The sequence below is a fragment of the Danio rerio genome, chromosome 17, assembly GCF_052040795.2.
Source record: "Danio rerio strain M-AB ecotype USA chromosome 17, GRCz13ab, whole genome shotgun sequence".
Taxonomy (NCBI): Eukaryota; Metazoa; Chordata; class Actinopteri; order Cypriniformes; family Danionidae; genus Danio; species Danio rerio.
The window spans coordinates 22,157,803-22,171,116 of record NC_141037.1 but is presented as its reverse complement, the minus strand read 5'-3'; the positions used below and the strand labels follow the sequence as shown (position 1 = coordinate 22,171,116).

The following is a 13,314-nucleotide window of genomic DNA, read 5'->3' as shown; positions in this document are numbered from 1 at the left end:
AATATTTGAAATATGAAAAAAAGTAGGAGGGCTAATAATTTTGAATTCAACTTTTTTATTTATATTTAAAATAAAATGCCTTTTATGGTATACATTTGGTCATACAGTTTGCCTATACATTTAGGTACAGAACCCATACACAAATATAAGCCTCTGTGGGATCACAAATAGTGACAACAGTTTCATGAATGTATTTTGTATGTGTACAATAGGCTCAGTAAAACACTTTAGTTCATAACGCTCATTTCTTTCATTCCCAATTTTAAACATTACTTTCATTGAACTTCTGCTTTAGTGTTTTATAATGTTTGTCTTTTGGCCAGTTCATAAATAAGATTATAAACTGAACTAGTTAGATTTGCATGATGAAATGATGATCCATCTGTGTTATAAAATATAATTCTGACTCAAACAGTAAAAGAACCGGCGTTTGTTTTGCATGATAAAATGAAGGAGGCAGATGCCCATATATCTACGGCATACATGTGTTCAAAGTGCTCTGTTCATGCCAGATTAGTGTTCATTCAGATATGACTATCTGCTTCCACTCTTTTAGTCACTCTGATCTCAGAACAGACTTAGATTATCAGCCTTTCGGTGGATAGAATACTGCTCTATACAACAGTTCCTAGATCAGCCATTCAAATTAGCCTGTATTTTAACCCCAGATGGGTTGCAACAGATGAACACAAAAGTGTGTAGAGTATAGTGTCTGCTTGTGAAGCTATTTAAATAAATATTTGTATCTAGTCGTGTCCAGCTGGATTCTTTATGTTTATATGTGTATGCTGACTATTTAATTAGCTTCTCTCCATTTCCTGCTTGTCTTCAAAGAACAAACACTGCTTTGTGTGGGTTTGTCTTTGTATCAATCATCAATCCATTCCTGAAACATCTCCGAAGCAGAAAAACACACAATACGTCATTAAATGTTTTATCTGAATCTGCTATTTATGTCCAGGAGGGGAAACAGGAAATAGCTGCACAAGAATAAAACAGGATACCAATGAAGAAAGTCAGATATAAATGGGCAATCAGGTCAGTTTTGTATGCCTTTGTGTAAAAGGAAAAAATATCCTGTTACATTGAAAAGCTGAGGTGTGACCTTTGATTCAAGTACAACCAAGACAACACAGTGCTGTTGGTTTATTGGCAAATTATTAAGCTGAGGATGCATATATTGAAGAACACTAATGACAGCACTTATTTGAGCAATACAGGGTATCAATGTGATAAAGGGAAATGCGTAAACATTATATGGTGGATGATGAAGGTAATAATAAAATCATACAGGATTTAATTATATTTATTCTATCTTTTTTGGATGATACATAAATGAATAGAAGCTTCCTTCTGCCACTAAATAAGAAATGTAAAAGATATTTGCTGCTTTTTGTCTCATCCTCCTGAATTTGTTTACTCACAATTGCATGCTATAGTCAGTACTGTGAGATGCAAACTTGTAAACTCTGACTTATTTTTTAGAATAGCAAGATGGATCAAAACAAAGGTCATATCATTTGTTATTTAATGCTTTTTTGCGTTTCAAATATTTAAGGCAAGAGACTGCACTCACAGCAAGAATGCCTCTGGTTTAAGTCCCTACCAAACCAGACGGCATTTCTATGCAGAGTTTCGCTTGTTCTCCCCGTGCTCGCGTGGATTTTCCCCGGGTTCCCCGGTTTCCTCCCACAGTCCAAATAACACGCACCCTAAGTAAATTGACCACACAAAATTGATACCATAGTCAGGCCCTTAGCGAGTACACATCTCCTTCTCCTCAGTCATCCATATCCATCATTTAGCTAGAAATAAGCCGAGGGAGTATATCGAGAGCTATGTCTTACCTGAGCTCAAACTCCCCTCTCACCCTTTAAACGGGAGGGAGCCCAGGGCCCGAGACAGCATGCCCAACAAGCTTTAATGATCAATCATCAGCTAAGTGTGAACTCTTGAAAGACATCTTCTCTCCCTCAAACAATACAAGAGTCTTTAATGCAAGGCATGGTGGTGGCTAAAAGACTAGTGCATTGTAAATCACCTTTACCTCCCTCATTTCAGAACTGGATTTCTGTTATGATATCTGTTATTCACTCAGATTTTTAAGGACTAGCTCCATAAGAACATTTTTGGTTACATAGGGTGAATTTTTTATTGATTTGACAAATCTATATCTCAAGAAAAAATCCGGTGACCCCTCTGAGGTTTAAGTTATATATACTCGCTAGTTTTGATTGTGTGATGCATTTTCTTTTATTGTTGTTGTCTCTTCTTTTTTTTGTTTTTCTATTATATTGTCCTTTGTATGTCTACAGTACGAGCCTATGTTTGTTCTTGTTCTGTGTGTATATCTATAAATAAAAATTAAAAAATAGAATAAACTAATAAAACAGCACCCAACATAAATAAAATCTACAGACACAATATGACAAAAGTGTGATATAAGAAACACTCAAAAGTGAATTTTGGGTGTTTTCTTTCCATTAAACTGAAGAAGGAAACATATTCTTTAAAATGCACTGTATAAAATGAAGTCAGCAAACGATATTGAAGACTTTTGAATTCTCCACCAGAAAACCCTGCATGAATACTTCTTGCATTTTCATCCAGAAAGGCCCATATGTGATAAAACGTGATTGCTGAAACCATGAACAAGGGTGTTTTGTGATGTAAACTGAAAAGGAAGTTTACAGTACAATGTGTTTCTGTGTTCGCAGCCTTATGAATATGTATGACATTGTGAGATAGTCTATAGCACCCTTTGTCAAGTTACTAAATCCCACAGTTTTTAGAAAAGTCAAAAAAGCCCATTATGAGACTGAAATAAATATTAATAGCTAAATATACAAGGAGGATTCTAGAATTGTGAGTACATGTTGCATCTCCAAGCTTATTTTTCAGAAAGAACATTTTTTATTGAACAATGAATAATAATAATTCGTTTTATCAAGTTATCTCTAAAAATAATAATTGTATGAGTATTTAGGGACATTTTGACCTGTAAATATTAACTTATAGACTCCACTATACCAATTATTTAACTGTTGTTATTTAAAACATTGAATAATAGCAAATTACATCAAGTTATCTTTAAAAATAATGTGTGTATGTGTATTTAGGAACATTTGATCTTAAAAATATTAACTTATAGACTCCCACTATACCAATTAATAAACTAAAACATTGAATAATAACACAAATTATATCACGTTATGACTAAAAATAATGTTTGTACGTATATTTAGGGATATTTTGTCCTGTTACTATTAACTTATAGACTCCATACCGATTATGTGATCATATAATCACAGGCTTCTATTACCATTTAATCAATTTAATTTCATCTCTTTTTAGTGCATGGACTTTACAAAGTTAAACAAACATATGGATGAATTGTCTATTTTTTGTATTGTTTGTAAATTCAGTTACAAAATAATACATTTTGTGCCTGTTTTTACGTTCTGGTCAACTCTGTTACATCGGTTGTAAAAAGGCAAGACAATCTTTGAAGCACTGATAGAAAAAGCATGTGATTTGCCCTGAGTGATGTCACTTCCTCTGGCGGGAATCTCTGCAATGAATTGAGGTATGTCATTAATTTTTTCTCATTAGCTTCTTCAAAATGAGACACACTTATTATTAGCAGATTGATTATTTGTCAACTCTGTTATAGTGATATTTCTTGATTGTGATATTTTATAAACCAATAATTTGATGAAAATGCACACCTCTCTGTTTTTGTTGTCTGGTTTGTGGTTAGCATCTTGAACTAAAGCACAAAATGGTGGAAAGTGTCAACTCTGTTACTGTCAACTCTGTTAAGGCATGGGACGATAACCGTTTTAAAGGTATAGCGCGGTTTGGAAAAATCAAGGTTTTAAAACTTTCAAAATCTTCTGCAATACCGTTCCTAAGTCATGTGTACGATTTTTTATTTACATTTTTTTTAGGACAACAGTATCTTCAGCAGAAAAGATATCTAAAGATGCTGTTTTAAATTGTAAAAGAAATCTGTTTTTGAAACAAATGAAGACAGCAGAAGTCTATAATTAATTTAGCCTGACATGTTTACTGTTTCAAAATATTTTAAATGTTTCTCAAATATATTGTGCTTAAAAGGGAAAAAGTTTTAGATTTTTACCCAGACATTTAAAGAGAATATGTTTTAGAGAACTAATCACAATACCGTGAAACAGTGATATTTTATCAAAGGTTATCATACCATCAGAATCTTATGTAGCAGTCGATTCTTTTCCCTTCTGAAAGTCCAGTTCCACCTCTACGAAGCGTAACAGCTTATGCAGACACACATAAACGTATTTTTTCCAAACTTGAAAATGGTCAAGGACTAGCATAACTGTAGGCCTACGCTAAATATTAAACTAGGGTGCATAAACTCAGACTTTAGAAAAAGCTAAGAATACTAACAAGAACCACAGAAAATATCTAATGGGAGTGTTAGAATAATTTTTATGCTAGTTTGGCATTGCAATACATGAAAGCATTGTCCATTTTCACTTTCCGTACACCCGGTTGTGTTGGGATTGTGTCTGCAGACTCTGTAAGCGGACACACTTCGTAGAGGGGAAACTGGAATTCCAGAAGGGAACAGAATTGACCGCTACACCGGCCCATTCCTAACTACAAGTTTAAAATAAGTGGAACAACAGTTAGTAGCAGGATCAAATTTTCTCAATATGTATGCATTTTGAATGAATAATGGATCAGTTTGTGCATAATTCCTGTTTGGGGAAAATGAAAGAGGAATTCTTGAAGTGTACCAGCAATTTCTGAATAAGTCACAGATAATACACAAATTCATCAGTTTCAAAATGTATATTGTGTTAAAACAAAATAATTTTTGCTTTAAATATATCTAATATTGTTCAGTTTAATATATTTAATAAGCAGGAGCTGAAGAAGAAACTGGTGAGTTCTTATAGTGAATTATGTTTTTATTTGCAAGCTAAGGTCTTAATTTATTTTGAAAAGGTTATGAATACACTTTCATGGCAAGCATGCTGTGCGATCACATTTGCAGGGATTTCTTTGGATGGAGTGTAAAGAAAGCTTTCTCACACACACTTAATCACATGTTCACTGTTTAAACAGAAACTATCCATTTAAGGGGAAAAAAACATTATTAATATTACATGAAACATGATGCTGCTCTGTACTGAAGCTGCTGGTCTTGTTCAGCCATCAAAAGATCAGACATGGAGAGTTTAGCAGAAATGATTAGGAGGCAGTACTAAATGGATGACATTTTTGCACCATGTTTATCTGGAACACAATATGGTGGTGAAATCTGAAGGAGAATGTCATACTTTCAAGCTGAATGAATGCTTTGAGAGTTTGGTCTCTGAAACTCATTTTCCTTTGGCTTAGTCCCTTTATTCATCAGGTCGCCACAGCGGAATGAACCACAAAGTTATCCAGCATATGTTTTACACAGCGAATGCCCTTCCAGCTGCAACCCAGTTCTGGGAAACACCCGTACACTCCTGCATTCATACAGACACACTACGGCCAATTTAGCTTTCCCAATTCCTCTACACCAGTGGTTCTCAAACTTTTTTCACCAAGTACCACCTTAGAAAAAAATTGTCTCTCCAAGTACCACCTTACGATGCTATTTTTTAACCAGTATTAAAAAATAGCGTCGTAGGCCTAATTAAGCAGCTACAGGTGTGCACAGTTTAAAAATGATGCAAATTAATTCCTATTATTAAGAATATGTATTATTGTCAATCACTTTAAACATTTGAAATAGTCTGAACATTAACTGTGCTTGCAGATAAAAAAAAAAGTTTTAGTTAAAATATGCTTTTAAAAGTTCATTAAAAATGAAAAAAAGTAAAAAGATAAAAAGTAAAAGGAAAACTGCTGTACTTAAATCTAAAGTATTCATAGTAGCCTATTCATCAAAAGCTGGACATGTTGCTTGGACCTTATGAATATAGGCTATATGTCATATTCCTACACTTTCAGACAAATCTTGAAATATATGGTCAATGTACATATGACAGGGTTCATACAGGCACAGCCTTATGAAAATCAAGGAATTTTAAGCACTTTTTCCAGCACCTATTTTTTTTTTCAAGACTGACATGCTATGTACTGAAGACCTGAAATGTATTCTCAGCAACCCATAAAACATTGCATATGAATAGATACAAATAAAAACACTTAATAATAATATTTATGAATCATATATTAATAATATAATAAACCTGCATTAAATGCTTGTGAAATCTTTCTCAAGTACTATTACACTGCTAAAATAACAAAAATGTTAGTAAATAATACTAATGTAAGGATTGAAATATTGCAAATATTCTGATATCTTTGACAATTCAAAACATGAGCTGAAAACAGAGACTGGTAACTTCACAACTCAGCAAGGAGAATGCGGGAAAAACCAGTTCCTGCTGCATTTGCATCTGAGTCTGCTTCATCCCCCTAACTCACACATATGGTCATTTCAATGTTTGAATGTTCTAGAATTAACCAAACTGACTTTAACTATCATGTTTGATATCATTTGAAATGTCTCAGTGCGATTGGTACAATGGTCTCATTCTCTCAGAAATAGACATAATCAGAACAATAAATATATAACTTCAGGCATCTTTTGAACCACTGTGAGGGGTGTGACACTAAGTGTGAATGCCTTTTGTTATACATTCACACCCCCTTTCTTGAGGGAATTCTTGGATTATTTAAGGTAAGGCCTAAGAAAAGCTCAGGGCGATTCTGCCTAACCAGATCAGCCCATAACATGGGGTCTGCCCCATGTTATGTATATTACGAAGTCAGGAATGCATCTTTTTCATCTTGGACTTATCTTTGATAATTTGATGTTTTGTATTGATCATTTATGAATTGACTGATTGAATTGGCATAATACATTTACCTGACTAATAAATTGTAATGTTTGACCATATTTTGCTCACTCTGTAATTATTAATTCAAGTAGATTACGCTGTATCCTTGTTTCCGCACGTCTTGCGTCAGGTCAGTAGACGGACTAAAATCCAATTGAGATGGAGCATTGGCACACTAATTGTGTTTTAGCGATCCGGCTGACTCTTGATATTGATTCATGTGTACTTAGGTGGAAAGGGCGATAACTTCCGTCTAGGTCAACAAGGTGTTGCACGACTAACCTAGATTGGGTACCCGACCTTTGTTTGAAGGTAATATTATTCTAAATTAAGTTCATATGGGAAACCATGGGCTTGGTGAAAACCAAAGTTACTATAGAGTCCAGTAGTCGGGTACATTTATATTAATGCCCTAACCTCTAATTAGAAATGATGATTGTCTTAACTCAAAGGTGTACATCTAAGCGGGACTAACTAAAGTATTTTAGAACGAGCGCGCTGGTAGCGGCCATCTAAAGTATTAGTCAATTTACCTCTGTTTAATATTCAAGACTGACCGGAGTGTGACCGTGAGGGACGCCTTCGGCCGAGGCGATTTCTCTGAGCGACATGAGCACCCGAATGAACGGATGTAATAGTTACTAGTGAAGACAAACGGTTCAAACATTTATCTAAATTACATATTGATATAATCTTCTTAATGTTTTATAATTGGAGTCAGATAAAACGAGGATAAATATATTAATATTCTAAACCACCTCATACTAAAATTGGAGTCGGATATGAGTTAAGTTAATATAAATCAACATTGTGCACTGGAAAGACCGAACATGCAGTGAACCTTCATCCACCAGTGGACACCGGCATTGGGCCAACTGGGTGGACCTTACAAAATGGTGACCCATCTCCGTGATCTCCCAACTCAGGCGAGTTACGTCTTTCCAGCACAAAATGGATTTATATCAACCAAGAGGTTTGGATCTTCTATTCTATCTTCAGCTGCTGTGGTAAGTCAATTCTTCTTTGCCTATTAGAAATGTTGAGGGAAAGCTGGACGCACCCTATATAAACACATTGATAGAATGAGTCGGAAATGCTCAAAAATGTTAGACCGGAATGCGTTATCCGGTGGGGTTGAGAATTAGACAAAACCACTTTGATTATCAGGGACATGATAACAGCAGTATAGAAAAACGCCATCCCTTGCTCTGAAATATCTCTTTGTCTGCTAGGCAGCAAGAGTTGAAGCTTAAATTGGAATAACATCATCCAAATTATATTCTGGAACTCAGTGGAGAGTCACAAATTAGATCCTAAAAGTTTGAATCAAAAATATCCATTGTTTTTAAATCTACTGTTTTATAAAAAAGAGAAAAATGGAAAAAAGGAAAACAGGAAAAAATGGTTTAAGATTTAAAAACAATTGTAAACTTTTAAATTGGATTAATAACAACAGTCTGTTTAAAGGCATTTGCATGTGAAAAATAAAGGTGAGCAGAACAGAATGATTTGATTGCAAAAAAGACAAATAAGCTCTAATGAAAACTCTGCTTTTACAAATCAGAAATTTGCCATTTAAATTTAATGGGGATAAATTCAAATATGATGCTGATCAATTAAAATATCCACTATACTTTAATTTAATCTCGAAACAGACTAAATATAAAAGATTTTAGCTTTAAATAAGCCCTTAGACCTCCTGATTGCTCAAACCTTTTTATATTCAAATGGCCTGACAGAGAGCAAAGAAGTCTCACCTCAGTGATAATAAGATGCTCAGAATGTGTTTGCTGTAATTGCATAAAACAATGCACTGTGTTCTAAAACACTCTCCAGAGACCAGATATAATTATATTTAATACATACTATTTTAATATAATATAATTACATTAGGAATAAACAATAATGTACATTATATTATAATCGCCAATCATGGCACTAAAGACTAGAGATGAAACATTCACTTTGAGGAGGTTTGCTTTCTTTATGCTTAATGAAAACACTGACAGAACTACTATAGAATAACTGATTGTAAACCAATATAATCTTCGCTGAAAAAACACCACCTACAATTAAAATTTGATCAGAGAGTTAAACTCACCAGAAAAATAATGAAAGGGGGATGGATATGATAACATTCAGAGTTACCAAAGTTTTTATGGGTCAAAAGATCTAAGAATATGTGAGTCACACCATAAAATGACAACCGTTAAGCAGAGAACACCAAAAGGGTGAAATGATTTCTGCCAACAGATCTGACTGTTAATGAGAGCAAAAAAAATGAACTATGGGTATCGGCCCATTAGATTGTGAACTGAAATTAATGAAAAATCATTGATTGATTCAGAAAAATGTCCCCAGCGGAACTGGGAGATAATGCTCAGAATACAGCAGACTGTGTAAACAGGTGTTACACACTCACAGATCTGACCAGCAACATCATGTGGCTTCCAGAATTAATATTGCAAAATGATGCATTAACATTAATTCCACATGATTGAATTTGAAACTGATGAAAATTCTAAAATAACTATGGTTCTTCTCTGCTTTTGTTCTCACCTTAGGCGGACGAATAACAAAGAACACTCAAGATCCGGTCCACATCAAACAAATACAAATGAGGGCGACAAAAGGTTAGGCCATAACCTGAGAGGCCAAAAGTCTCCCAACTTGCATCTCAAAGCAAGAACCCCTGTGAGGCAAATCCCTCACCTCCTGCAGTGAGTCCTCTGAAAAAGTCTTTGATCAGTCATCAGAATAACAATTATCCACAGCTGATCTTATCAATGGATTCAGCATTCTAGGAGGCTATGTAATTTCACAAAACATCTTCAACTAAGATGTAAATTATTACATGTTAAATTAAACAGAGACACAAAAAAATCTCATAGTTAAAATCTTCCCAAATTGCTTAATAGCAATGGGACTAAAACCATGGTTACTGCAAAGACCAATAGCAACAGACTCTATTGTTACGAATCCTAGTGGCATTTTTAAATATGCTTTATACTATACACATGTTAAACCACATGTCCTGGATGAAAATGGAATTAACTATGTTGAAATTCATATTTGTTTCTTTGATCTCCAAAAGTAGAAAACTCTGCTATCCCCTGTATAGCTGCAGTTTGAACTACAAACAGGAGTATAGAGTGTGATAATTAAATTAACCATGAAAATGCATTTTTTACAGGATCCAGCTTTGAACATTGCACCTTAACATGCTCCGTAAAAGATATTATATGGAATCAATTTGAGCCGGAACACACCTCATGTTCACATTCTTATGCTGGCTCCCTGCTAAGACAGGACTAAAATTTTGCAACCCAATTATAAAAGTTGATTACCATTGTTCGGAGCATTACACTGACACATAGCCACAGGTAAACCCAGGCACATAGATAACACCTTAGTCTTCAAAGACCCAGGAGTCAAATCTCTTTAGTTAAGATCTTTTGTCCATGTTTATACAAACAAAACACATTAGCCTCACACACATAGAACAGAATAATTAATCTGATGACAGACGAGACAACAAACACCCTCTGACACCCTCTGTCAGCTGAAAAGAAATTACACATTTGCATGGCTTTGACAACAAATTGATGGTATAAAACTTCAATAGAGGCGAACTTGCCATAGATACACTGACTGTTGTGGGGATGGTTGACAAATCAGAGGGCCCCTGGTTTTCCAATCTATCACCAATAACAGGTATAAGTGCTAAAGTGATTTAAATTAAACCGAAGTGAGGACACTTCTAATAATCACTAGGTCATTTAAATTTGACAAATACCATCAATTGTGTTCAAGCCCCCCCACACGCACATAAACACACACACACACACACAAACACACACACACACACACACACACACACACACACACACACACACACACACACACACACACACACACACACACACACACACACACACACACAAACACATAAACACACACACACACACACTAACACACACACACACACACACACACAAACACACACACCACACAACATACACACACACCACACAACATACACACACAAACACACACATTATTATAGATATACCTTCATAATTATGGTTAAATAATGTGATTACTATCATGTATGACAAATATCTTCACGTTTTTTCATTTTGAAAATGAATGTCATTTATTTGAATGTATTGTCATGATGATATGTTTTATGATGCATACTGCCTGTTATACTGTTTTAATAAGTTGCACTGACCTTTTGATAGCTTTACCTTGAGTAATTCAAACCAAGAATATTTAATATTCTCCCTATCATTATACCCTATCTCAGTGGTGACAAAGACTTATCTGTTTTTGATTGGACCATTTAAACAGATTGAAAGAGACCTGAGACCAGTTGTACGACTCGCACTTGCTGACTTTTATGTTTTGATCATATATTTTATGCTTAACCTCATGACTTTCTCCAATGCAGAATGACACAAGTTCATAACTGTTCAATCGCTGAGCCATCAAGTTGCTGTTTAGGTGTCCGGGAGAAGGCAGTGTATACACACTGTAGACCCCCACATGCCGATGTCTGCATATCTGGAGATGACCAGATTCATCAGAAGAAGCAGACTATAAGAAGCCCACACGACGTGGACACTTTTGTCAGGGGAAGGACACAGTGGAAGCTATGAAGGCCTGTATGGACTGAATGAGCAGTGCATTCGGGTCAGGCTCATCAAAAGAGGTGAAAACGAGCCTGGACCTGTTTAGCTACCTGCTGAACACGACTTACAACTGATAATGCTGCAGAGACTGTCTTGAATTGCCCCTGAACGACCTCAACAAGGATACATAGTGACCCCATGGACACATTTATATCTGACCCACGGGATCAAATGGGGGTTATCTGTAAGGATTGAAATATTGCAAATATTCTGATATCTTTGACAATTCAAAACATGAGCTGAAAACAGAGACTGGTAACTTCACAACTCAGCAAGGAGAATGCGGGAAAAACCAGTTCCTGCTGCATTTGCATCTGAGTCTGCTTCATCCCCCTAACTCACACATATGGTCATTTCAATGTTTGAATGTTCTAGAATTAACCAAACTGACTTTAACTATCATGTTTGATATCATTTGAAATGTCTCAGTGCGATTGGTACAATGGTCTCATTCTCTCAGAAATAGACATAATCAGAACAATAAATATATAACTTCAGGCATCTTTTGAACCACTGTGAGGGGTGTGACACTAAGTGTGAATGCCTTTTGTTATACATTCACACCCCCTTTCTTGAGGGAATTCTTGGATTATTTAAGGTAAGGCCTAAGAAAAGCTCAGGGCGATTCTGCCTAACCAGATCAGCCCATAACATGGGGTCTGCCCCATGTTATGTATATTACGAAGTCAGGAATGCATCTTTTTCATCTTGGACTTATCTTTGATAATTTGATGTTTTGTATTGATCATTTATGAATTGACTGATTGAATTGGCATAATACATTTACCTGACTAATAAATTGTAATGTTTGACCATATTTTGCTCACTCTGTAATTATTAATTCAAGTAGATTACGCTGTATCCTTGTTTCCGCACGTCTTGCGTCAGGTCAGTAGACGGACTAAAATCCAATTGAGATGGAGCATTGGCACACTAATTGTGTTTTAGCGATCCGGCTGACTCTTGATATTGATTCATGTGTACTTAGGTGGAAAGGGCGATAACTTCCGTCTAGGTCAACAAGGTGTTGCACGACTAACCTAGATTGGGTACCCGACCTTTGTTTGAAGGTAATATTATTCTAAATTAAGTTCATATGGGAAACCATGGGCTTGGTGAAAACCAAAGTTACTATAGAGTCCAGTAGTCGGGTACATTTATATTAATGCCCTAACCTCTAATTAGAAATGATGATTGTCTTAACTCAAAGGTGTACATCTAAGCGGGACTAACTAAAGTATTTTAGAACGAGCGCGCTGGTAGCGGCCATCTAAAGTATTAGTCAATTTACCTCTGTTTAATATTCAAGACTGACCGGAGTGTGACCGTGAGGGACGCCTTCGGCCGAGGCGATTTCTCTGAGCGACATGAGCACCCGAATGAACGGATGTAATAGTTACTAGTGAAGACAAACGGTTCAAACATTTATCTAAATTACATATTGATATAATCTTCTTAATGTTTTATAATTGGAGTCAGATAAAACGAGGATAAATATATTAATATTCTAAACCACCTCATACTAAAATTGGAGTCGGATATGAGTTAAGTTAATATAAATCAACATTGTGCACTGGAAAGACCGAACATGCAGTGAACCTTCATCCACCAGTGGACACCGGCATTGGGCCAACTGGGTGGACCTTACACTAATATTAGGTAAAAGTACAAAGTACTGTTTTAAAAAGTACTAGTTGGTTACTTTTGAAAAAAAAAATCAGATTTTCATTATG

The 13,314-nt window shown here is 35.4% G+C and overlaps 1 protein-coding gene across 1 annotated transcript in view; it reads right to left on the bottom strand.

The window, feature by feature from the left end:
• Nucleotides 1–13,314, bottom strand: part of LOC141378555 (uncharacterized) — an 876,076-nt gene that overhangs the window by 521,016 nt on the left and 341,746 nt on the right. The window lies entirely within an intron of this gene.